General features: G+C 36.0%; 1 protein-coding gene across 3 annotated transcripts in view; it reads right to left on the bottom strand.

Annotated features, from left to right (window-relative positions):
* Positions 1 to 27,409, bottom strand: part of PDE1A (phosphodiesterase 1A) — a 320,443-nt gene that overhangs the window by 195,673 nt on the left and 97,361 nt on the right. The gene's annotated exons all lie outside the window — the stretch shown is intronic.

Genomic DNA, 27,409 nt, shown 5'->3' with positions numbered 1-27,409 from the left:
AACAAAACTAAATTTATAAAATCAAGTGGATTTTTATGTTCCATATATAACTGACTTGTAACTAGAAATATGTAACAAATGAAACACTTGGTGTCCATCAATACTGGAAATAATGTTAATTAATCTAGATCTAGAGTCTGCTACCTATTTTGAAAAAGATTCAGGTTTATGATTCTGATACTACAAGAGATTGGCAACAGAGTCCTTTAGTACAATTAATCACCACTACATAATAAATTGAAGTGAGCAGTCAGGTGTTGAACTATATCTAAAAATACTGCTAAGTATAATAGTTCTTTTCAATTCTTTAATTAGATTCTATTTGAGTTCCTTTACCAAAAGTATTCAATTAAGAGGAATATAGGTTAAATAATTGACTAGTCTTAAATACCGACTGTATTTTCTAAATCCCAAAAAAATCATAAACATGATTACATACTACAGTTTCAAATACCATTCAGTTACTCAACTATTCATTCTTGTTCTTAGACACAAAATTATAATACCATTTATACTTTCTACTTAATAGCAGTTTCTCCACAGACAAAAAAGAAAAAAAAGTGACATTACCATTTTATAGTGCACTCTAATTAATTCAGGGAATTTAAATTTAAGAGATAAAAACTGGTGACTACTACATTCAAACTCAGAAAATTTAATTACTACATTTAGCAGAGCATACACACACACAGATAGAATTTAAGAAAAAGAACATGCAGAGAAAAAATTCTTTAAGTAATCCTGAAAGAATCACCCCATCACATATTATGTCTACTTCTTGGAAGGTGAATTTCTAAACCAAAAATGTCTGGACCAACATCTAAGTTAACTACTGTGTGAATCACAATTCACTGAAATCTTAAAATAAAAATAAGAAACATAAGAGATATTTTTAAGCTACAAATATTTTTCCTGTCCAGTGTAAATGATTTTTACTTTAGCTTCTGATAAAGCGAATCTAAACTGATTTGTTTTTCCCAGCCATGTCTATATGTAAGCATGATGTGTTTTAGCTCCTGACTATCAACACTGGGTAGTTGTAGCTCCTCTCCTACAGGTACTTCATAGGTAACGCTCTGCTTTCAAGTCAATATCACCTCCTCATTTTGATAAATGGCTGTATTCCAATCAGTCAGGTAGCTTTTCAGTAAATTGCCAAAGGAACTAGCTATAGCTGTAGAAAATAATATATAGGAAACAGTCAGACCACCATAAATATGTCATATATCAGAACACTCTAAAAATCTAAAGAATGGCGTTAAAATATCTTCCATCTATGATATCAATAAATGCCAATGGCATGAATTCACCTATTAAAAGGTACAGAATAGGAAGATGGATCAGAAAACACAGATCAACAAAATGTCATCTACAGGAAACCCATATAACTCAACAAGACAAACACAGACTCAAAGTGAAAGGAAGGAAAGCTATCATACAAGCCAATGACCCACAAAAAAAAAGAAAAGAAAAAAAAAGGGCAGGAACAGCTATTCTCATATCTGACACAATAGACTTTAAAATCAGTAAGATTAAAAAAAGATAGGGATGGACATTACTTAATGCTCAGAATATCAGTCAACCAATAGGACTTAACAATTATTAACCTCTATGCATCCAGTGAGAAGCCATCTAAATACATCAAACATCTGCTAATATTAGCAGCAACATAGTAATGGTAGGGGACTTCAACACCCCACTCTCTTAAATTAACAGATCATCAGGCAGAAAATCAATAAATAAATAAGGGAGCTAAATGAAAAGGATATAAGTAAGGGAGCTAAATGAAAATAAATAATAATAAATGATAATAATTAAGGGATAATAAATAAGGGAGCTAAATGAAAAATGATAAACTAGGGGAGTCGGGCTGTAGCGCAGCGGGTTAAGCGCAGGTGGCGCAAAGCACAAGGACCGGCATAAGGATCCCGGTTCGAACCCCGGATCCCCACCTGCAGGGGAGTCGCTTCACAGGCGGTGAAGCAGGTCTGCAGGTGTCTATCTTTCTCTCCTCCTCTCTGTCTTCCCCTCCTCTCTCCATTTCTCTCTGTCCTATCCAACAACAACAACAACAATAATAACTACAACAATAAAACAAGGGCAACAAAAGGGAATAAATAAATAAAATAAACATAAAAAAAATTTTTAAAAAGCAAAGATAGATAAACTAGAAGTATTGGACATTTTCAGAGTCATTCACCCCAAGAAAGTGAAACACACATTCTACTCAAGTCTACATGGGTCATTCTCAAGGATAGACCTTATGTTAGGTCACAAAAACAGCATCAGCAAATTCAAGAGCATTGAAATCATATCAAGCATCTTTCCAGACCACAGTGGAATTAAACTAACACTTAGCAATAAACAAAAGATTAGTAGCACTCTCAAAACGTGGAAGCTGAACAGTACACTACCTAAGAACTACCGGGTCAAAGAGGACATAAAGGAAGAAATCAAAATGTTACAAGAATTCTATGAAAATGAAGACACAAGCTATCAAAATATTTGGGACACAGCTAAGGCAGTACTGAGAGGGAAGTTCATAGCCATACAAGCACACATTAGGAAACAAGAAAAAGCACAAATAAACAACCTGATTGCACACCTTAAAGACCTAAAAGAAGAAGAAGAACAAAGGAATCTTAAAGCAACCAGAAGGACAGAAATAACTAAAGTTAGGGCAGAAATAAATAACATTGAAAATAAGAAAACCATACAATAGATCAAAGAAAGTAAATGTGGGTTCTGCTAAAGGGTGAACAAAATCGACAAACCTTTAGCCAGACTCACAAAACAAAAAAGGGAGAAGACCCAAATAAATCAGATACTAAATGAAAGAGGAGATATCACAACAGACACCACAGAAAGTCAACATATCATGGGAGGCTTCTATGAACAACTATATGCCACCAAGCTAGAGAACCTGGAAGAAATGGATGATTTCCTAGATCCCTACAAACTTCCAAAATTAAATAAAGAGGAACTAGATAACATGGACAGGCCCATCACAACCAACAAAATTGAAACAGTTATTTAAAAACCTTCCCAAAAATAAAAGTCCTGGACCAGATGGTTTTACAAATGAATTCTACAAAACCTTCAAGTAAAAGTTAATGCCTCTTCTTTTAAAAGTCTTCCAGAAGATTGAAGACACCGGAATACGCCCTTCCAGCTTCTATGAAGCCAACATCACTCTTATACCAAAAGCAGACAGGGACATAACCAACAAAGAAAACTACAGTTCTCTGATGAACATAGATGCTAAAATAGTGAACAAAATTCTAGCCAACTGGATATAGCAGTATATTAAAAAGATTTTTCATCATGCCCAAGTGGGATTTATCCCAAGGATGCAAGGTTGGTTTAATATACGTAAATCAATCAACATGATCCACCACATCAATAAAATACCAAAAACCACATAGTCATATAAATAAATGCTGAGAAAGCTTTTGACAAAATTCAACATCCCTTTATGATCAAAACACTACAAAAAATGGGAATAGATGGAAAATTCAAGATAGTGGAGTCTGTATATAACAAATCTACAGCCAACATCATACTCAATGGTGAAAAACTGGAAGCATTTCCCCTCAGATCAGGTACTAGACAGGGATTCCCACTATCACCATTACTGTTCAATATAGTGCTGGAAGTTCTTGCCATAGCAATCAGGCAGGAGCAAGGAATTAAGGGCATACATATTGGAAGAGAAGATGTTATATTCTCCCTATTTGCCGATGACATGATAGTATACGTAGAAAAACCTAAGGAATCCAGCAAGAAGCTTTTGGAAATCATCAGGCAATACAGTAAGGTATCAGGCTACAAAATTAACATTCAAAAGTCAATGGCATTCCTCTATGTAAACACTAAGTTAGAAGAAGATGAAATCCAGAAATCAATTCCTTTTACTATAGTAACAAAAACAATAAAATATCTAGGAATAAACCTAACCAAAGAAGTGAAAGACTTGTATACTGAAAATTATGAGTCACTTCTCAAGGAAATTGAAAAAGACACAAAGAAGTGTAAAGATATTCCATGTTCATGAGTTGGAAGAATTAACATCATCAAAATGAATATACTACCCAGAGCCATCTACAAATTTAATGCTATTCCCATCAAGATCCCAAACACATTTTTTAGGAGAATAGAACAAATGCTACAAATGTTTATCTGGAACCAGAAAAGACCTAGAATCGCCAAAACAATCTTGAGAAGAAAGAACAGAACTGGAGGCATCACACTCCCAGATATTGTATTTACTCTTGAATGTAGAACAGTAATCCCCCAATAAAAAAATTAAAAATAATAATACATATGGAAGATGAGTTTTTATGTTTTCTTTGACTAGAGATTCTTCCTCTGGGATTCGAGGGGACAGAACGTGGTGATGATCTCTGTTCCCATTACCAGGAGTGTGCTACAGACAACTCCTATCAGGTTTATTTAGTTTCCTGTTTTTAAATTTACATTATTTCATGGAATGGAGAAAGAGAGAGAGAAAGTCAAGGAGCTAGAGAACCACTCTAGTGCATGTGGTGCCCAGGATGGAACCAGGAGCCTCAGGCATGCAAGTCGTACGCTTTAATGGTTGAGAATCTCCCCAGTCTCTTCTGCCAGTTCATGAGAGTTCTTTGTATTCATACACACCCAACTCTAAATCCATCATGGGAATATTTATCCCATAAAAATGGTTAATACTATAAATTAGCTCTTTAAACTACTTATTTTTATGAAGGAAGTTTACAAACATACTACTACTTCTAATTCTACTTTAAATAAACTAGAGGGCCAAGTGGTGGTGCACTTGGTTGAATACACACATTACAGTGCACAACGATCTGGGTCCAGACACCTAGTTCCCACCTGCAGGGGGAAAGTTTCTGAGTAGTGAAGCAGGGCTGCAGGTGTCTCTGTCTCCTCCCCTCTCTTTCATTCCTTCCCTTCCCAGTTTCTCTGTCTCTATCCAATAATAAATAAGTAAACAAACAAACAAATAAAACTAGGCTCCAACAGTGACAAGCAGTGGAATTTGAATTTCATTTCAATACATAATAAAAGGATATTAGGAAGTTTAGGTTAAGTGAGTAGAAATTGACAGAGATGGGAAAGAAAATTAGTTAATATCTCGGTGTTTATAAAGGGAAATAACAGAAGACTGGTTATCAAGATCTAGAAATCAGTATAAGTCGTTATTAATGACTGCTTTTCTGGAAGATAACCTTTATCTATTACTACATTACAGAAACAAAACAGTGGTGGACAACTTTAACAGAATTTGAGTGGTTCTTTTAAAGTTGAATGCTAGACACTTCTAGAATTACTTCCATGATAAAAATAAAATGATTCTCTGTAAGGACTCATCACTTGCTCAATAGAAAATCTTAAAAGTAAATATGGTAATGTTGGATTTAGGTCAAGATATAATCCAAATTACTAAAGTTCATCAACTTTAGTTGATGTATATGTATATCAGGGTCTCCATTGAATGTTCTTCAGGCTCAGACAGCATTTTTGCCACAAACTTTTATCAAATAATAGAAACTGTTCTGGAGGGGAACTGTGGAGGTTGGATTTATCTTCTAACTTATCCTGTAACCTAGAACTTTGCACTGACAGTCTACAAGCATAGTCATCTCATTTGTAAATTATTATTATTATTCCTGTAAGCTCTCCCGGGATTCATGTCAGAATTAAATTTAAAAGGTTACAGGAGAAGGTGTTCAGGCTTATTATTTATGAAGTTGTTGAAAGGAAAAAAAGTGGGGGAGATTATTTTTGCAAGAACAAACATTCCATAAAGAGAATCTATTGTGTATCAACAAGATTCAAATGGTAACAGACTGAATCACAGAATACAGGTGGGATGTATTGGATCGACCTTCTCGTGGTGCATCCCGTGAGTACCCATTCATTGGGGAAATTGACGATCCTTCCTAGCCGACTGAATCCACATATGATCCCAGTCACTTTCAAAGCCAGCAACAAGCAGCTCCTGACAGCTTTCAACCTGACCTGTTGACTGGCTATGGAAGAAGGGCAAACGCTAGAAGAAGAAGACAGAATACAGGTGAATATACATAGCAACAAACAAAATACAGCACAGCTATATTGGATGTTGACAACAGAATGACTGAGAAAAGAAGACCTATATATTTACCAAGTGAACTACATATAGCCATAGGAAAATATGTGTCAGAATATATAACAGAAAGGTAAAAATGAAAATGAATTGAGTTGTTATTCTTCCACTTCTGTATTATTGTTTATTAATGCATAACTGCTATGAAAAGGGGTCTCTAACGTATCTGCATTGCACTGTGCAGTAGGGTCAAGGGGAGCTTTCACTTCATGAAATGTTCCAAGTAGGATTTCATTAAGTGGTCTTGGCAGAAACTAAATTTGCAGGAAATTGTGACTATGTCACTCAGAGAAAATTTAATTTCTTTTCCCCACTGTGTTTTTTAAGTCTTTCCAATTTTCATGATGTTCTGACTTTCACTTATTTTTGTCAAAATCCATACTGGCCAAATCTTAGTACCCTAGCCTGTTTGTTTGTTTGTTTGTTTGTTTGTTTTTAATAGCAATGTATTGCTTTACAAATATTTTTCCTCAAATGAAAAGGTTTATCAACACATTTTACATCAAAACAATTTTGCCAGAATTTAACTTCTACACTATCATAGTAGCTATCGTTTGTCAAATACTTATGATTTGAAGATGATTAAGTACTCCTTATATATAATCTCATTTTACTCTCACTTAAACCCTATACAGAACTACTGCTATTACTGCTTCCATTTCCAGACAGAAAAACAAAAGATCAAAGCAAGCCTGAAATTCCAAAAGCATTTACAGAGCATTTTTTAAACATTTTGAAGTTTACTACATTTATTTGGTAGACACCATCTTCAGCATAAACTTAAAGGAGTAGTTATGATAAGCTGTGAAATTATTTTTAGGTTTTCAGACTCACAGTAAAAATGTAGATTTCCAGTAACCCTAGTAGACCAAACATGACTTATTTTAAGCATTTGTTTATTATTCATTCATCACTTGTCTTTTCATTCAATAAGTATGTATTATCAACTGCTATACTCAGAACTCTGGAGGAGACAAAAAATGCACAGCTATTTCCCACAATCATCCAAAAAGATTTTTTAAAATAACCATTAATGTTATCTTGTAGAAAACATAGCATATTGGGCACTCAGAATGGGTCATTTTAAAGAAATTCCCCTTATATGTATGAAAAAAATTACTCAGAAATTATTTCTGTAAAGGGATAAAAATAATGACTAGGAAAAATGTAGGTATTTTCTCTATCTGAAATTGTGCTAGTATACCGCCAAAAGCAAATGAAGTATTAGATATTACAGCAAAATGAAAAAGCAGTGTGTTAATTTTGAGTCAATGTGTGTTGTTATAAAATATGATAAAAAGTATACTACATGGTGACAAAGTAATCAACATCACAATTTCTCTCTTTTGAGTAGCCTACATTTTTTAAGCAACGTTGTTCAAAATAGGTCTTCATCATCATGGACAGGAGAACTGGATTTATCAATCTTTCTTTGTTCCAAGTAGTTCAAAGGACTTTTTTTTACTGATTTTATTTTCAAAGTGTTTCCCTCATAAAAGCATTTGATATTAATACACAGAAAAACATTGATTACAAGTTCAGCAGAAGTTTCTAATATTCTTTTTCACAAACTCTACTTGTATCTTATTTCTCAGAATTGATTTGGTAGATTTCAAATATCTCTGTCGTCAAAAATTAACACTAAATTATCTTCACCAGAAAAGGAAGCTTCAATGTGTATCGGACTTAGAGAACTTTTCCAAAGTTTATATTTGCTCAGGGTCACTTGCGTCTGATTTGAGTTCAGTTTTTGCTTTCTCCAACACATTTTAAACAGTTTATTTTAAATAAATAATAGCATGGTGACCAAAACTCAGAATTTGGCCAACAGCTTACTCTTGAAACAAACACATGTAGCTGAGTTTGCATGTACTGGGAGATTACTGAGTGACTAAAATTCCCACCAAGTACCTATCATAAAGGATATGCTTTTAAGTGACCTCTCTCTCTGTATGTAGACACATACTATGTATCTTTATACAAATATACATTTGTATATCTGATATATGGATACAGAATCATTAAACTCATCATTGCCACAGCAGTTACTTACAAGTTAAGTCAGATACATGGCCCTTGAGGAGTATTTTATTACTTATATTGCTTAAAGTTGTTGCTGCATGGTGACAATAAAAATACCGTTTTTCAACAGTTTATTTTTATATTCGCCATAGAAAATTTCAGCCCATGGGGTTTATAGCCAACAATATTTATATACCTTTCCCATATTTAGGAGCTACTCTCTTCCCTGATCCAGCTTTCTGGTCCTTTTTCCAGCCATGACACCATCTCCCCAGACAATAACTTGGATCCACCTGCATATCAGATGTCAGGCTCAGAGAAAAAAAAAACAAAACTAGTACAGTCATGGGCTCTTTGGAATATAACTAAAACACGACTACTATCTACAAAACGGAGACTCCTCCCCCCAACTCTTCATATGAACTATTCTAGCCTTTAGATTCATGATTAGTCAACAATTTGTTTGGCTCTATATGATGTCAACGGACTTCCCTGGGCAACCCCAGCAATGTGTCCTGGAGCCCCACTTCCCCAGAACCCTGCCCCACTAGGGAAAAAGAGAGACAGGCTGGGAGTATGGATCGACCTGCCAATGCCCATGTTCCGCAGGGAAGCAATTACGGAAGCCAGACCTTCCACCTTCTGCATCCCATAATGACCCTGGGTCCATGCTCCCAGAGGGATAAGGAATAGGAAAGCTATCAGGGGAGGGGATGGGATACCGAGTTCTGGTGGTGGGAATTGTGTGGAATTGTACCCCTCTTATCCTATGGTCTCTGTCCTTTAGGACTGCTGTGCCTCTCTCTGCTCCAGACTCGGTATTACCCTGACTTAAATCAATATAATTTAAGAGAATCATTTTATGAAAAATCAGTCATTCAATAAAACAGCGATGACTGCCCAGTTCCCCCTTGTCTCTTTTGTCTCCCCTACCTCCATTAATCCCAGCTATTTGAAACACTATGATGTGCTTGAACTCGGCATGGATTGTGTAGTTTAGAGGATATGACCTTAAATCCTGGTTCCTCTGCTTACTAGCTGTGTGATCTATAACAGATTCATTAGCCCCTCTTAGTTGACTTTTCCCCCTGCATTTTGTAAAAATTTCTTTCAGAATGAGCCAAAGTCATAAAGCTGGTAGTAACTGTTGACTTTTGCTCATCAGACAGATTTCTAAACTTCAGTGGTTATGCCAGTCACAAGAGGTCAATGCACTCACCTTACAGAAAGTTGATGTCAGAAACAAATGGTGAAGTGACTTATCTCACAAGTCAGAGATATATCTCCAGTCTCCAGAGAAGCCCTTTTACTCCCTTAATATGAAAGGAGTTGAAACTATCGATTTCCATCTTTTTAAAATTTTTATCTATTTTTATTTTTTAATTGCCACTGGGGTTATCACTGGGGGCTCAGTGTGAGTCCTATGAACCCACTGCTCCCAGCGGCCATTTTTTCCTGTCTTTTTTTCCTTTTTATATTTATTTGATAGGACAGAAAGAAAGGGAGATGGAAAGCAGAGAAGAAAAGAGAAAGACAGGCACCTGCAGAGCTGCTTCCCAGCTGTGATGTGTCCCCCTGCAGGTGGGCTTTAACCTGGGTCTTTCACATGCTAATATATGCACTGAACTGGCTGTGCTATCACCCGGCCCCCTTTAACTTTTTTAATTTTTAAATTAGTGGTTTAATAATGATTAGCAAAATTGTAAGATAACAAGGGTACAATTCCACACAGTTCCCACCACCAGAGTTCCGTGTCCCATCCCCTCCATTGGAAGCTTCCCTATTCTTTATCCCTCTGGGTGTATGGACCAAAATTCTTTATGGGGTACAGAAGGTGGGAGTTCTGGCGCCTATAATTGCTCCTCTGCTGGACATGGTTGTTGGCAGGTCAACCCTTTCCCCAGCTTGTTTCTGTCTTTCCTTGACCTTTTTTTAAAGGGCATGACGATGGTTTACACAATCAGTGTCCTTCTGTAGAAAGCATTTCTCTTTCTCAAACCCTCCTTCCTACACAAGCACAATACACCCACTCCTTATCAAGGAAGAGTAACAAAACTTGTGAGATTCCATGTACAAACTATTGTATATACGGTCGAATATAAAACATTAACCTCCCAATAAAGAAATAAAAAAAAAAAAGAAGAATGCACCCATCAGTCCTGAGTTTAAACACAACCTACTTCAATTCCAATCTTTGTGTTTATCCATGCCCTTACACTTTGCTTTTACTAAATGTTATACTTCCTTCTTCTGAGTTTTTTTTTTTAAGAAAGAAAAAATAAAGAGTGAAATTCTTTCTTTAAATACAAAGCAGAGGGAATTGTGTGCAGTTGTACCCCTCTTATCCTATGGTTCAAGAACAGCCACAACCACAGTGGGAATATTGGATGTTTTAGTGTCTCTCTCTCTGTCTCCCTCTGTCTCTCTCTATTGGGAAAAGTTGTCTCTCTCTTTCTATGTGAAAATGTAGTGAAACCCTAGGGACCACAAGAATAATACTATTAGTAAGACAAATACGCACTATTGTCATTAAAAACCAAGAGAAGTTTATTTTTGATAATACAAGAATTTGGGAGCACTTCAAGCAGAAGGTAGGAACTGAATTAGTAATTGCAGCATGGACAAGGACTGAGAGTGACCTCATAGGAGAAGGAAGAGCAGCACTGAAGGAAGCAAGGTGGAGACTAACTAGCAGGAAAGCATAAGCCAGGCTCTAGTGGAAAGTGAGTCAGCCAGGATGACTGTATCAAAGGATGTGTGAAAGGAGGGAGGAATGAAGCGAATGGTGTGTAGATATAAAGCCTGAGAATACAGGAAAGTCATATTTCACTTGGTTTACAATGAAAGGTCTTCGTAAACTGTGGGAGAAAGGAATAGCACGACCATGGCAAGCTTCTAAAGACTACTCTGAAAACTCAAGGAACTCCAAATGAAGAGCCAGTGATTAGAAGGTGAATTTAAAGTGTCATAAAATTTTAGATGAAAGGGCAAAAAGGTTAGAGGTGAAAAGACTCAGGGCCAGGCAGTAGCACACCTGGTTGAGTGTGCACATTACCAAGCTTAAAGACCCAGGTTCAAATCCCTACTTCCTACCTGTAGGGGACACGCTTCACAAATGGTCTCTCTCTCTCTCTCTCTCCGTCCTACCAAATAAAATAAAAAGGGGAAAATAATGGGCACTGGCAGCAGTAGATTAGTAGTTCTGGTGCCGAGCCCCAGTGATAACCCTGGTGGCAATAAAAAAAAAAACAAAAAAACAAAGACACACAGATGAAAGACATAAGTAATTTTTAAGGACAAAATTAGAAAGACTTGATATTTGTTATGTTAGAGAAGACAGGGAGTAGAGTGACATCAGAAATAATTGAGATTTCAAATCTAAATGATATAAAAATAGAATAGGAAAGATATTTCATGCTTTCCTGAAAAGTTAACAAAAAAGACCCAAAGTAGCGAGGACACATTTTTCATTCATCTAAGAACTATTTCTCAAACAACAGTTTTCAGGGGACCATGAGAGGTTAACAGACATTCAGCAAAAGAAGTTTTCACTATTGATTTAAGAAACACTAATGTCATATCATCCATTTAAGGATTTGCATTAAAAAATAAACATAATATGAATCTAGGAAGGTGAGTGTGCATTATGGAAAGCTAGTAAATCTCATAGAACTCTGGTGTTGCAGGGGGCACAATATGGAGAAATGAATACACAAATACCCCTGAATGAACTCTTATAAAGTAAGTTATAATTAATCTCTTTGGAATAGATTCAGGCATAAAGAAGTCTTTCAGTTGGAGACAGCTAAGAGACTAAAGGAAGTCACCAAATGTAAATGTCAGTAGCATCCAACAGAGCAGATAGTTGGAATGTGATGCAAGGGGCCAAGCAGCCGAGGAATGTGTGAGAAGATGTGGAAGCAACCTATAGTCTACATTTTATTGACTAGTGAATGGAAAGAAGAGAGACTTTACTATAACTTGAGGGGATAGAAATCCCAAGAGAAAAATGACTTTAGGATTAAAATCTCCCAAGTAACTCAGTAAATTTGGCAGTAGCACCGAAACATTCATCTAAGTCTTAAATGAGAATTCCAGAGGCTTCTTTTAGCGTATATGTATTTGTCACCAGTAGTTATCTCTGGGGCTGGATGCATGCTGCCACTATGAACTCACTGCTGCTGCCATTTTTCCACTTTATTTGATAGGACACAGAGAAATTGAGAGGGGAGACAGTAGTCGAGATAGAGAGACAGAGAGAGACCCGTAGTACTTGCTTCACTGCTCCTGAAACTTCTCCCCGCAGAACCGGGGCTTGAACCCAGGTCCTTATGCATGGTAACCTGTGCACTTAACTAGGTGCTGTATCACCCAGCCCCCTTCATCCCAATTTCTAAGGGCAATCAGGAACTGATATAACACGTAAAACGCCTAAGGCTACTGTCTATTCAGATTTAAACCCATAGTTCTAAGGGGACTGAAAAATATTTACTGTTAATCTGCCTTAGGAGAAAAACTTCAGGAAAATTCATTAATTGATATAAATATTGGTTTTCTGAGCATTAAGGTAAATTAACAAGACATACTGATCATACTGGTATCATTATCCTGTGATATGTAGGCAGACATAGATTCTATACTAAAGATTTTATAAGTATTTGAGTCTTCAGAGAGGAAGAAAAAAAAACCTTGTAGTTTGCTGAATAGAACGTTGTATTTGTTTCTCTCTAGGAAGTAAATCTTCTTGTTATATTTCATAAAACAGTCAAACTAAACTATTTGAAAATAAAATGCATGCAGATTTCATACTATTCAAGAATAGTCGAGTACATTAGTACTTTAAAATAAAACACCAAAGCAGTAAATTTGGACCATTTGGGGTATTAAGCAATTTTCAGTAATCATAGCCTTAAAATGATTAATAGAATATATATTTCCAAAACATACATTTCTATTAGTACTGCAGTAGAGAGATCTAGTTATGGCGCTACACAGCTTAGAAGCTAATATCTACACAAGTTTTTTTTTTTTTTTTTGCCTGGGAAAATTCTGTTTATATTATTGTAACAACAAATCTTTTTTGTTTAGAAACACTTTTAGTGCAACTGCCTGAACTTTGTCTTTCCTCTCCTCTTTGCATCTTCTAGAGACAATATTTGATAACCTAAAGCTCTTTGCAGGTACCTCATATGTGACATATTAAACCTATGTTTGCATGACGGTTAGTCAATCACATGATCCAGGAGATCTGACAATTTGCTTTGACCTCTTTTCCCCATATCGACTACTAGAGGATGAATGTTTCTGAAGAGCATGGGCATTAAATAGTTCACAGTAGGTAAAAAGAAAACTTTAGGATGATTTAATCAATGCCTTATCTCTGGGGAATGAGTGACAAATAAAAAAAAATGGTTGTGTAGTTGATATTGCATATGTGTTAAGGCCTCGAATAACAAGCGCATCAGTGTTCCTTCTTGAATTGTTATGAATCTGGGATATCAATTTATTCTACGAAATGGAAATCTGTACATTTTCCTTTTGATTACACAGGCTCCTATATAACAAGCAGCATAACAGAAAGAAGGGTTTCAAAACTCTTATGGGGTTTCACAAAATTGTATATTGTGTTTATATTCTAAAGGGCATTATTTGTATATTGTGTGTGGGATACTTCTGCTCTGTATATATTGAGGGTGATGCTTTCAAAAATTGCTTCAAGATAAAATGAGGACCAATGCACATACGTTAGAGAAAGTGCTGCTGAGATTGTGTGGACAGTGATACCTGGCTTTGGTAATACACACACTATTTCCAGCTGTTATTTCTTTATACCCTCAGCTGTTTCAATAACGGGACACTGTTCAGAATTTCTCAGTCTTTTCAAAATATCTTGTGTCCTTCTTTTAAAAGTCTTACCACTTCAGTTATGTAACAAAACATCAAATATTCTCTCAAATAGAAAACTTTGTTTAGCTTCTTCTCTAAGAGAATATAAAAATAAAAGCATGTAGAATTTTCTTGGGGGCCAGACTATATCTCAAGCAGCATAGTAAGGAAATAACAAGGTAAAGGAAGCGAAAGACTAGTTTCAGCCAAGTGAATTGCAAAAAATAAAGAGGCATATTTGGGAAATTTTAGGGAACAAAAAAATATGTACCTTGAAATACTCATTTATGGATATTTAATAAGCGCTGTTTAGGAACAGAGTTTGTTTGGGGAAGTATTAGAAAATATGTTTTATTGCATTTAAAAAAATACTAATAGGCCATGCAAATCTCTTACGATGGGAATAGATATAACTAACAAAGTTTTCCAAATGCATTTGATGATTTAGTTCACAGTATTCAAGACAACAGATTCCAATTACAAAATAATATTTTATGGAAACTCTGAACTTGGGAGTTCGGTTCATCAGATTTGAGAGTTTTAACAGACTTAATGGGTGATGGCATAACTCACAAAATAAATACATTATGTCACCTGTGTCCCTAACCAAGCCTTCAGTAAGACAACTCTCCAGTGCAGATAATCCTAGTCCTCAAATCTTTATGAACTTTCAAATCCCTAGAACTTTGCTCATGTTATATTATCTTCTTGATATCCTTTCCTTCTTCCACTTGCCAGTCAAAATCTGACACATCTTGCAATATTCACCCTCAAGTATTTCTCATACTTTTGTCACTCGCTATACACTTCATGAGTACCCTCTCACAGGGAATAATTCTCAAGTGTGGTTGCACAGTAGAGCTATCTAGGGAATTTTGAAAAACATTAATGCTAGAGTCTCACCCAACAATTGTGATATACTATCCGAGTGCTGAAGTTTTTTAATTTTCCCAGTTATTATAAGATACATCCTATGTGAACCATTACTGTAAAGTTCAAAGCCCCCATGTTCTATGCCTAGGTGCTGAAAACGGGTTTAATATATTTTACAGGAGAAAGTTGAGCCACTGCATACTCCTGGGTCCCTCCTGCCTGAAATACTTTTAAATGAAAAGAAAGATAATCTTGGTTTGTAGTTTAGTGATGCTGCCAAACTTATTAACTTTTTTTCAGAATCCACTCTGCTTTTCCGTATTTCCATTGTTTGTAAATTATTAGGAAAATTGGTCCAAAATTGAGCTACGAATCTATATGTAGAAATATAGCAAAGCTGAGGGGGATGGACAGTAGTACAGCAGGTTAAGCACACAAAGCGCAAAGCACAAGGACCAGCATAAGGATCCCAGTTCAAGCCCCTGGCTTACCACCAGCAGAGGTTCACTTCACAAGTGGTGAAGCGGGTCTGCAGGTGTCTGTCTTTCTCTCCCCCTCTCTCTGTCTTCCCCTCCTCTCTCCATTTCTCTCTGTCCCATCCAACAACAATGATAATAACAAGGATAAACAACAAGAGCAACAAAAGAGGAAAAATAGCCTCCAGGAGCAGTGGACTGATAGTGCAGGCACCAAGCCCCAGCAATAACCCTGGAGGCTAAAGGAAAGAAATAGAGCAAAGCTTTGTATCCCAATTTCTACTGGAGAATCTCTGCTAGGACTTTAGCAGCTGGCTTTGTTTTTGCTTTGTAAACTACGATTCTAATAGCAATAGCAGAGAGATTCATTTGTAAATCACTGATTTAAAAGAAAAATTATGTAATTTGTGATTTTTATGAAAACATTTACTCACTACAGTAGTGCTTGGGAGGGTTCAGCAGAAAAAAAAAAAACAATACCATAAATAGATCTTACAAAGAACAAGTAATTTTTAAACAATACAAAGCATTAATACATAAAATAAGCATTATTGATGAAATGAAAATATAATTCAAAAGTATTACTTTACTATTTATAAGCTTCCTTTACATGCATAGGACTCTCATTCATACTATAACCCCAGACTCAGGTGACATAGTTGACTCCTTGATCACATGAAAGTCAAATGTTCTCCACCATTCTATTAATATATACCTATCCTACTCTTTTTCAGACAACTTTTAACACAAAATAAAAATTCAAATCATATTTGTAAGAGTTATGGATGAAACATGTAGGAACTTTCAAGAAGCACCAAATGCATTAACTGACCCAAATGCAATGCTTCTGTTTAGTAATATCATCACTCAAGACATAGCCTCAAGTTATGCAAGTCATGTGACTTTTAAATTTTCCCAGTGACCCAGTAGAAACAAGACTTGGTCAGACTCAGAGTCTTGAAAAGTGTTTGTGAGTTTCCGCTTTCTCTCATGGATCCCTATGATTTACCTACAGAACATGTCCAGATCATGTATTGGAGGACATGAAAGAAACCTAAATAAGTGAACCAAGGTCCTCAGTGACCTTTCAGCTCACACTAAATCCACTATCTGCTCATAATTGCATGACAAAACCCCACTGAAATTTACAAACTTGACAAAGATCACAAAACTAGTATCCTCCTCTTAGCACTTCTGCTGAGGGAATGAAGTCATCTAGATAGGAAGACAGGTTACCATTTAAGAAAACACTGTCTATGGTGCAAAACACCAAACATATCAAAGTTTTACTTTTGTGTTTTTCCTTTCTCTCCTTGTTTCTTTAGTCCTACTGAGTATGGTGTCAAAGGAAATAACTGAGGAAAGAAAGGTGGTGCGGATCAGGGTCCTGGTGCCTGATGACAGAAAAGGACCTACATTGGACCCATGTGTCAACAAGTAAACCATTGACCCTTCCCCCCAACAAAATGATACAAGGGGAAAAAGTAGTGTCTTAAAAGTAACGGTTTTTCATTGGTAAAATTGGCTACAAGCACTGAATTATATAACTTTTGAATAACCAAAGTTGGAATTAACCACACAAACATTTTTTAAAAATTAATATTTATTTTTGGATACAGACAGAGAGAAATTGAAAGGAGAGAGGGAGTGAAACAGAGATACCTGCAGCCCTGCTTCACTGCTCATGAAGCTTTCCCCCTGCAGGTGGGAATCAGGGACTTGAACCTGAGCCCTTGCACACTGTACTGTGAACCACACAAACATTTTATTCATTCAACAATTTACATGTTTCTTTATCTACTCCCTTCATACTATAAAACTGTGTCCAGGTAAACAGTGTTAGTACCTTTTAGAGCATATTAGTTTTCTCATTATTTAAATAAGATTTGAAACAAGAATCAACTACTCATCCCTCTAGTAAACCACTTGCATATTCAGTTTCCAGATTTTTAGCCAATATTAATTGATCATTAACCCTGAAAATGGAGAGGTAATTATTGTAGATCCAAGAGAACAAAGAATTCATTTGTTTTATTTGTTTCAATTTCTCAGTGTTTTAAGATTGTAAAGTACTTTCTATTTCACATTCTACATCTACAATACTGAGTTAGTCCCACAAGGTATTTAAGTTTAAGTATTGAGTAAGTATTATTTATGATACACATTTTAGCCAAAGTCATGAAAAACACAAAAATACATTCTTGATACTCACTTCAGGAATCTTACAGTTTTATAGGAGAGCTGACCCCCATACTAATGTGCTTATCATAGAGTGATGTGCAGTAAGAGAGATGCAGATAAAATTATACAACATTTTGGGCAAAATGGCTGCCTAGCATACAGTCTGACTGCTTGTTCCATAAGTCACTTTAGATTCACAAAGGACTCTTTAGTCAACTTTCATAAACCACCAGCATCAACGCCAGAGCCCTGCAGCATCAAGAAAAGTAAGCATCCATCCAATAAAGAAGGAAAAAGAAAAACACAACTTAGTAACACTAAGATGCCGATGCATTACCATTGGTCTGAGTCCTACCAGAAAAGTGGGAGGGTGGATCTGTTTACTCTGGTAGTGACAGGGCCATGGGGGGAAGAGACAGGGAGCAAGTGACAAGCCCAGGGACCACCAGCTCCAAGAGTGCAGCTGATCACCTACTCTGACAAAAGACTTAGGAGATTCTGAGATGTGAAATTGGACTAGCTGTCATCAGTAGGTAATAAACAAGAGGGCAGTAGGTATTGCACCAAGAACCACATTAGAAAACAAACAGCATAATGGTTATGCAAAAGATTCTTATGCCTGAGTCTCTGAGGTGCCAGGTTCAGTCCCCAGCACCACCATAAGCCAGAGCTGGTCTTTCTCTCTGTGTCTTTTTCTCTGCATCTCTCTTTCACTAAAATAATATACACATTATATATGTATATTTGTAATATATTATACATATTAAAGAAAACATCTTTTTAAATTCAACTCTGTGTGATTAGAATAAAATCCCTGACCCATAGGAACACTTAGCGCCATTGCAGCTGGCCAGAGCTACAAGACAGGCCGCCATTTCCTGAATACAATCTTATTCCTGTGCTTCCAGACTACAAGTCAATTGTCTCAGTTTAAGAAACATGCATCCACTGAGTTTCAGGAGTTCACAGACAGAGATGTTCCAAAATAAAATGACATCAAAATATATAAACAATCTAGTAATAGAACTGGAGACATGCCCCTCAAAAAAATAAAAACATAATAGTAGTAGATGGGTTAAGTACCCCACTATCCTCAACCAACCAGACAAAAAATTAACCAGAAAGCAATAGTTGTAAAAAAGGAGACAGGTTGGACCTACTAGACAGACATCTTTAGAACTATTCAACTAAAAAACCAGAATGAACATGCTTCTTGAGCTTATATGGAACATTCTCAAATATAGACCATAAACTGGGCCACAAAGACAATATTAATATATCTAGAAGCTTTGAAATCATCATCTGCATGAAATGTCTTTGTATATGATAGTGAGTGGTTGTGCACTTAGTAGAATACATGTGATACGATGTGTGAGGATCTGGGTTCAAGCCCCAGTGCCTACCTGCAGAATGGAAGCTTCATGAGTAGTGGAGCAGTGATGTAGACATCTCTCTCTCTCTCTCCTGCTCTGTCTCTCTAACTTTCTTTCAGCCTCTATCACAAAGGAAGTACTGAAAGGGAGGAAAATGGCCACCAAGAACAGTGGAGCCATGTAGGCACCAAACCCCAGCAATAACTTTGGTGGCAAAATAAATAAATAATAAAAAGACAGAAGTAACAAGCGGGGATGCGGAGGACTAAGTAACATCTTTATACTGGTGGTGAGAATGTAAATTGATTCAGGACATGTGAAAACAGTCTGGAGTTTCCTCATAACCCATTTAAAAACAGACCTACCATAAAAATGGACAATTTTTTTTATACAAAGGAAACACTAACAAAACCATAGGATAAGAGGGGTACAACTCCACACAATTCCCACCACCAGACCTCTGTATCCCATCCCCTCCCCTGATAGCTTTCCTATTCTTTATCCCTCTGGGAGTATGGACCCAAGGTCATTGTGAGATGCAGAAGGTGGAAGGTCTGGCTTCTGTAATTGCTTCTCTGCTGAACATGGGCATTGACAGGTCGATCCATACTCCCAGCCTGCCTCTCTCTTTCCCTAGTGGGGTGGGGTTCTGGGGAATCAGAGCTCCAGGACACATTGGTAGGGTTGTCTGTCCAGGGAAGTCTGGTTGGCATCATGCTAGCATCTGGAACCTGGTGGCTGAAAAGAGAGTTAACATACAAAGCCAAACAAATTGTTGACCAGTCATGGACCTAAAGGCTGGAATAGTGCAGATGAGGGGGGGGTCTCCGTTTTGTAGATAGCTAGTAGGCATATTTTAGTTATATTCCAAAGGGCCTGAGGCAATACTAGTTGTTTTTTGTTTTTTTTTTTTCCTGAGCCTGACATCTGATATGCAGGTAGATCCAAGTTATTGTCTGGGGAGATGATGTCATGGCTGGAAAACGGACCAGAAAACTGGATCAGGGAAGAGAGTAGAAGCAATTTTTTTTAAGCACTAGTGCAAAGAACACAAGAACACTTATCCAAAGAAATCTATGGATACATATGCTCATGGCTGCGCTACTTGTAATAGCCAAAGTCTAGAAACAAGCCATGTGTGTAAAATGCATGATTGATTGAGGAAGTTGTGGTGTATAAACAATGGAATATTACTCAGAGGTCTAAGAAACAATTAAGTCTATCATGCTACAACATGAGTGGAATTGGAGAAAATCACAGTATATAAGATAAGTGAGGGGGAGAAGGATGAATACAGGAAAACCTCACTCATAGATGGGGCCTAAGGACCAAACAAGGGATAACTACAGATCTGAAGACTCAGTAGAGGTAATTCCAGGGGGTGAAGTGGAGTTATGGCAACTTAGGGATCTAGTGTCCTATGGTTGAGAATGACAATGACTTAATAGTATTTTCCTTTTTCTTCTCAACTAAAACTCAAAATTGTCACAAAATTTTAATTGTGTTAAAAAAAAAAGACAATGGTCTTTCATTTTTGTTTTTCTACACTTTTCTTCAAGCTCTTATTTTTAGAATTAAAGTGATTACCTATGCTGAATGTGTATTACTTTCAATGCCCATAAGCAACTGATTTTTAGATACTCAATATCTTATTTTCAGCTGTCATTTAGTAAGTAGCTTTACTAAAATTCACATCCTAAAATTATTTTTTAAGCCACCAAAAATACTAAAATTGGATACCAGTCTGACTAGGGATTAACACTTTTCTATAACAAAATATAACTTAATGGAGCAAGCTTGGGATGTTACAAAGATAACTAGTCTGGAAGCTTTATCATTTCCTTCAAATACACAGTACTTGCCTCATACACTTTAAGCAGTTCCAACTCAGGGAATGTTGGATATCCCTCAATTAGAGCTCAAGTCCAAGTGACTTAATCAAAAACATAAATAAACAAAAGCTTTCCCATGAGAACTAACTATGAAAATTATGTCATGTCCACTTACAGGGCTGAAGAGGCTGGGCAGTGGTGCAGAGTTAAGCACACATGGTACAAGACACAAGGCCCCGAGAAAGGATCCCGGTTCCAACCCCAGGATCCCCACCTGCAAGGGGTAGCTTTGCAAGCAGTGAAACAAGTCTGCAGGTGTCTTATCTTTGTCTCCCCCCATCTCTGTCTTGCCCTCCTTTCTTGATTTCTTTCTGTCCTATCCAACAACAACGATGACAACGATCAACAACAAGGGCAACAAAAGGGAAAAAAATAGCCTCCAGGAGCAGTGTATTCGTAGTGCAGGCATCGAGCCCCAGCAATAACCCTGGAGGTAATACATACATACATACATGCATGCATACATACATACATACATGTATGTACCAGAATCCCTGGTGTTTTTCATTGATTTTTTCCCACTTAAACACTTAATGTAATAAGTTGATTATGATACCAGATAAAGGCAGGTATGACCAAGCTTCAATAGTTGAGAAAGCAAGATTTATGTATCTCCTAAGCATTTTATGCTCTGACCTACTCCCTATTCCTGAATCCATACAGAACACGTTTAAATGTGGACTTACTACTTCCTCAAAGGGTTACTCTGAACTTAAGTGCATTTTAACTTGCTTTATAAAAGTGCTACAGTTTTGGAGACCAGAGAGTTAGCTCAGTGGTAAAATGAATGTTTTGTGTGAATGTAGTTCTTGGACCAATTCTTGGCAATATAAATTGGTATATAATTGTTTTATCTGTGAATTGTCAATTACATATAGACTATAATTAATTTACAAACCCTAAATTTCCTGTGTGTAACTATGCAACTATTAGAAGTATGGTCATTTTATTTTTATTTCTCTTTTTTTAATAAAAAAATCACATTTTCCTTAAAACATCTATAGCACTAAAAATAAAATACTTTCATAAATACAGTATTGGGTTATATTTTATATTTGGCTTATAATGAGCATGAATAAATTCATTGCACAGAAAGAACAAATTCATATATAATACCCATAGCTCATATTTAAGTTTTTTCAACTTAGTTACTTTTGACACTAATGATTTCATACTAAATATATTTTCTAGACTACAGATGAAAGGAAGGTGTTTTAAAAATCCTGATATCAAATAATATCATAATACTTAGATATCCATAAAAAAATCAACATCCAACCATGTAATATAATTTCTTTAAATTTAGACATCACTCTGTATATTTGCATTATTTATTTGAATTTTTAGTGTTCCCCAAATAATGAAGAAACTGCACCTGAAATATTTGAATCATTTATTTATTTATTTATTTATTTATTTATTTATTTATTTTTGTCTCCAAAGTTATTGCTGGGGCTCAATGCCTGCACTATAAATCCACTGCTCCTGGAGGCTATTTTTTCACTTGTGTTGCCCTTATTTATCCTTTTTGTTATTGCTGTCATTGTTGTTAGATAGGAAAGAGAAATGTAGAGAGGAGGGGAAGACAGAGGGAGAGAAAAAGACAGATAGATACCTGCTTCACCGCTTATGAAGCAACCCCCCTGCAGGTGGGGAGCCAGGGGCTTGAACCAGGATCCTTAGCCAGTCCTTGCACTTTGTGCCATGTGCACTTAACCTGCTGTGCTACTGCCTGGGCCCCTGAATCATTGATTCTTGTCAGACATCTACCCAAGCAAACTACTATAAATCTAGAAAGTAAAGTGTTCAACCTTATTAATATATAACAGTCTGAAATGTCTACTAGCAAATTTTGACTTAGCTTTGACATTGGTGCTAATACATTGAGTTGAAATGAAGAAATAAATAAGTTTAAATTTAAAAAGGTATATGGTTCTAAATATGTAACAGATGCTGTATAATAAACAGTCCTCTGTAGAGATCAAAACCATAAAACGAGAGTTTACACACAGAACTAGGATCTGCTTCCCTCACGCCACTCCTTAGCACCTTCATTTCACCCTACTAGTTTCTACATCTCTGTGTGAAGAGAATATGTTTGCCAAAAGCACACTCAGAATCCCTGTGCTAACAGATAGTTATAAAAATGAAACTTTGGAGAAGATCTAAAGAGAATAAACAGCATGTTCTAAATGTTGTAGAGACCTCAAAATGATTTTCATTAGTCTTAGGCCCTCCCTGGAGCCATGATAACCTAAAACTTAATGTCTCAGACTATGCATACACATAGCAATTCTCCAAGCTATGGAAGAACTATTTCCATAATTTTGGTTGTAGTTTTCAGTGCTATTTCTAGACTAATGCCACCACAAAAATAAATAAATAAATAAATAAATAAATAAATAATCAATTTAATTTTGAAAGATGTCCAAAAGGCTATTAGTTCCAAAATCACAAAATAATAATAAATTTGATTTTTTTCCATTTATTTTTTAACTTCTTTCTTCTTTCCCAGACAATAATTTGAGACAGTGAACAGAAATAGATACACATCTAATGGAAAGTGTATAAAACATCAAATCTAGTTGTAGAAACCAATTTTAAGAAGCATCCAGAATTAAACTTTCCCTAGCAGTGAAGCTCAGAAAAGAAATATTCTCATCGATGCAATCTAGTGAGGAGAGACAGATTTTTCTTTCTATAAAATTTGAAAGGTTGATTGATTCCCATGAGAGTATAGACACTTCAACAAGTACGCAAAATAATAGAAGTGACTCATAAAGAGACTTCATCGGGAATGTGCTACAAATTACAAAATCGTTTTTATATAAGCAGATAAATTCTGGTTATCAGAGATAGAATTCTCATATTATGAAGAGTTTCTAGAAATCTCAAGGAATATAACCACAAGAGGCCTATGCTATTAAATGTTGATTCACATTTAAAATTTTTAAAGACCTCTGCTATTTTATTTTGCATATTCTGAGAGACAGTATCAGTCTTGCGGATTGAAAATATGTAAATATATTTCTTGAACTATCAAGTATTTCCTTTCTGGATAATTATTAAACCTAGTGTACTCTGAATAAACTGAAAATCATCTTTTCAATGACATTGATTTGCAGGAACCACAACTTGTTATTTTATTTATATGAGCATACAGAGGGGTATATTTATACATTATACATCAAATGGTTTCATTAATTACAATGTCTTACGTGACATTCACGAAAAGAATTATAAAATCTCCCACCTTGGTCATAAAAAAAAAGTATGTTAGCTTTTGTCCTTTATCTAACAGAACCAGTGTGAAAATATTTATGTAAAAATTCCAAGAAAACACTTAAGACATGAATCTAATTATGTGAGATGATTTGGAATCGCATGTTAGTTGTTGTAGATTCAGTCTTAGAGACTTAGTCTAAATAATATGTAAAATTCTGGGAGTCGGGCTGTAGCGCAGCGGGTTAAGCGCAGGTGGCGCAAAGCACAAGGACCGGTATAAGGATCCCGGTTTGAGCCCCCGGCTCCCCACCTGCAGGGGAGTCGCTTCACAGGCGGTGAAGCAGGTCTGCAGGTGTCTGTCTTTCTCTCCTCCTCTCTGTCTTCCCCTCCTCTCTCCATTTCTCTCTGTCCTATCCAATAACGACAACAACAATTAAAAAACAACAACAACAAAAAAAAAAAAAAACAGCAAGGGCAACAAAAGGGAATAAATAAAATAAAATAAATATTAAAAATAATAATAATAATATGTAAAATTCTATCAGTCTAGACCAGCCATGTAATTTCAGTGTTCTACCATTTTCTCTTGAACCTCCCAATGAAATTTTTTACACATCATGGAATACTTTCACTATCCGGCATTTGAAAATGTACTAATCAAACACTGATATTATTTCAGTCTCAAAAACCTAAGGAAAACCTTGTTTTATCTCTGCAAAATCACTTAGGTGTCAGAAATAGTCTTCACTAAAATTTGCCTCTTCCATTGTTACTTCCTAGGAAGTGGGGATCACTTTCGTGGTACTCCTGTCAGCCTATACCATCATTTTTAAGTACATCCTTTTTTTTTTTTTTTTTTTACAATAGTTAAGTACATGTGTAACATTTCCCAGTTTTCCACATAACAATTAAGCACATTCTAAAGGATATGACATGTGAAGAGAAGACTTAAGTTTTCTTTTTCATGTCCAACCTGCCCATGTCCATAGCCCAGATTTTGGGTACTTGGAGCCAATCATAGGAAACCAAGCAAATAGATATGAAACTGTAAATTGAACTTCATTTATAAATAGTCAAAATTTATTTTCAATTTATAAGCTAGCACAGATGATAGTCATATAGCACAGATGTGATTACCAAGTCGGCTAAGAAACAATACGCATAGTCCTCAGGGAGTATATTGAAAAGGAAAAAGACTGGGACATGGGACTTTGAGCAAAAAAGAACATGTGTCTGGGATACCTCCCGGTGAGAAACTGAGCAAGCCATGGATACGCAGAGGAAGTAGAGATTTGTGAAAGAAGAATGACAATGAAGTTGAAGGTGAACAAGAGACAAGGGCCAAAAACGCCAAAACCACCTTTAAACCACTCAGAGTACAACCAAGTACTAGAATACAGCTAGTAAGCTATATTTTATTGATAAATAACCCCAAACTTTCTCTGAGAAATCATGCCTATATGTCTAATCATTTAATTCCTTAAGATACTCTCCAACTCCTTTTCCTAAGCCACAGTCATATCTTCATCAACCATGTTATTTGTCAGTGAGCCAGTTGACCTGTCCAGTCTCATATCCAAAGCTGGCCTAATCTGTTCCCCTTCAGGAACACTTCTATGAAATAACTGCCTGTGTTAAAGTCTGTCTTCTTTGGTAGTTATGTGTTTGTTTGTTTGTTTTTAGTTAAATAGGAGCATGAAACAATCACCTGAATTTGCCAAACTGTCTTCTAGTCATCAGTGTGAAGAATCTCGGCTTTTACAAAGAATCTGTCTACTCTTTACATTAAAACAAAGAAATCAACCAAAAGAGAATCACAGTTGAGTTTCAATTCTTCCATAAGTGATGCCTAAGCATTTAATTCATCAGAAGGCTAGGATTTGGCATACAGCACTGGCAAAGGACCGTCTGCTGCTCAGCTCCCTAGTGGGGTGACATATTAAAGATGCTGGTAGAGGGGATTGGACTTTATCCAACCCTTTAGTTTCCCAAACTTCTGCAGGTGTCCTCTTTGAGTGGCATCTCAGTAGGGTTGACTTTGGAATTATCTGAGCAACTACCATACCTTTTTGTGTTCATACATGCATTTGGGCAAGAATAGAAGCTAGTAATATGGGACTATGAAAACATTTGAGAGAACCTGGCAGGTGAAAATAATTTGTCAGACCAAGTACATTTTGGGGTATTTGTTGTCAATGATACCTATCATTTACAACTGTCTAAGTTGACACAGGTTATATGAAATTCATATGTACCATATGGGTTTACATATAATTTATCTTCAAAAAGAGATTTAAAAACAGATTTGAGTTAGTATTCTGTTTTAAGCACTGGAAAAGCATATTATTGCTATCAACGATATTGTAACAATGCTAAACCAACACATAAATTGGTCACAATTTACATGACAATACTTCTTGATCTTAATTATTCATTGTGTAACAGCCACAGAATGCCAAGAATTCCATCCAAAAATGTTTATCAGCTTGAAGTCAATTAGTACTAGACTGACAACCTGTGGCTAGGATCTGACTTTAACATTCAGTGCTGTTAGCATATACAATTTATGCTTTGTCTAGGATGTTATTTTAAGAGAAGTATAAAGTTGATAGATAATTATTTTAAAAGGAAGAAGTGGTTTGTGTTCATTTTCTAGCTAACTTAAAATTCTTAAAAATTCCCAACTGTGAATTCTAAAGTACATAATAAGTTACTAGAGAAGCAAAAATGAGTCAACGAAGAAATCACTGTTCTATTTGAGAAAAGCTTCTACTCCCCCCAAAGCAAAATGTTAGCTCAATTCATTTTGTTCCATCCGTGTTTGGCCTGGCCAAAGAAACTCTACAATGAAAAGTTTCTCCCGTGGCCTTATTGTTTCCTTAATTGCTATAACAGATACTCCGTACCTACTTGTAAAAGGTAGCAACTCGCACAGGAGCTGTTAGGTTCAAATTTGTCTTCCCATACAATGAAATAAAATAAGGTGTTGCAATCACAGTACTACAACACTACCTTTGAGTGTATTCAGTTGAAAGAATCAAGTACAGTACTTCCCTTTTAGAAGGCTGTGCAATCACTGCAAACAGCAAGAGATTGCATAATGTCTCGAAAATGTTTCCAGTGCTCTGTCATTTGTGTGCTTCAATAGTTAATGTTTTGTAAATATATTTTAAGAAGTTGATAAGAGCTTGCACAAGAGGTTCAGAAAATAGAAAGCAACAGGATGCCTTCTGTATGCAGTAAGTTCAACTTGAGGCATGTTCTTCATTGCTTTGCTGATTTTCAGTGCCAGAATCCCCAAGAATGAGAAAGAGAAATTATTCTTTCTGCTAA

Source organism: Erinaceus europaeus, chromosome 18, assembly GCF_950295315.1.
Source record: "Erinaceus europaeus chromosome 18, mEriEur2.1, whole genome shotgun sequence".
In the NCBI taxonomy this organism is placed as follows: Eukaryota; Metazoa; Chordata; class Mammalia; order Eulipotyphla; family Erinaceidae; genus Erinaceus; species Erinaceus europaeus.
Note: the sequence above shows the minus strand (reverse complement) of the source record. Positions and strands in the feature narration are given on the sequence as shown.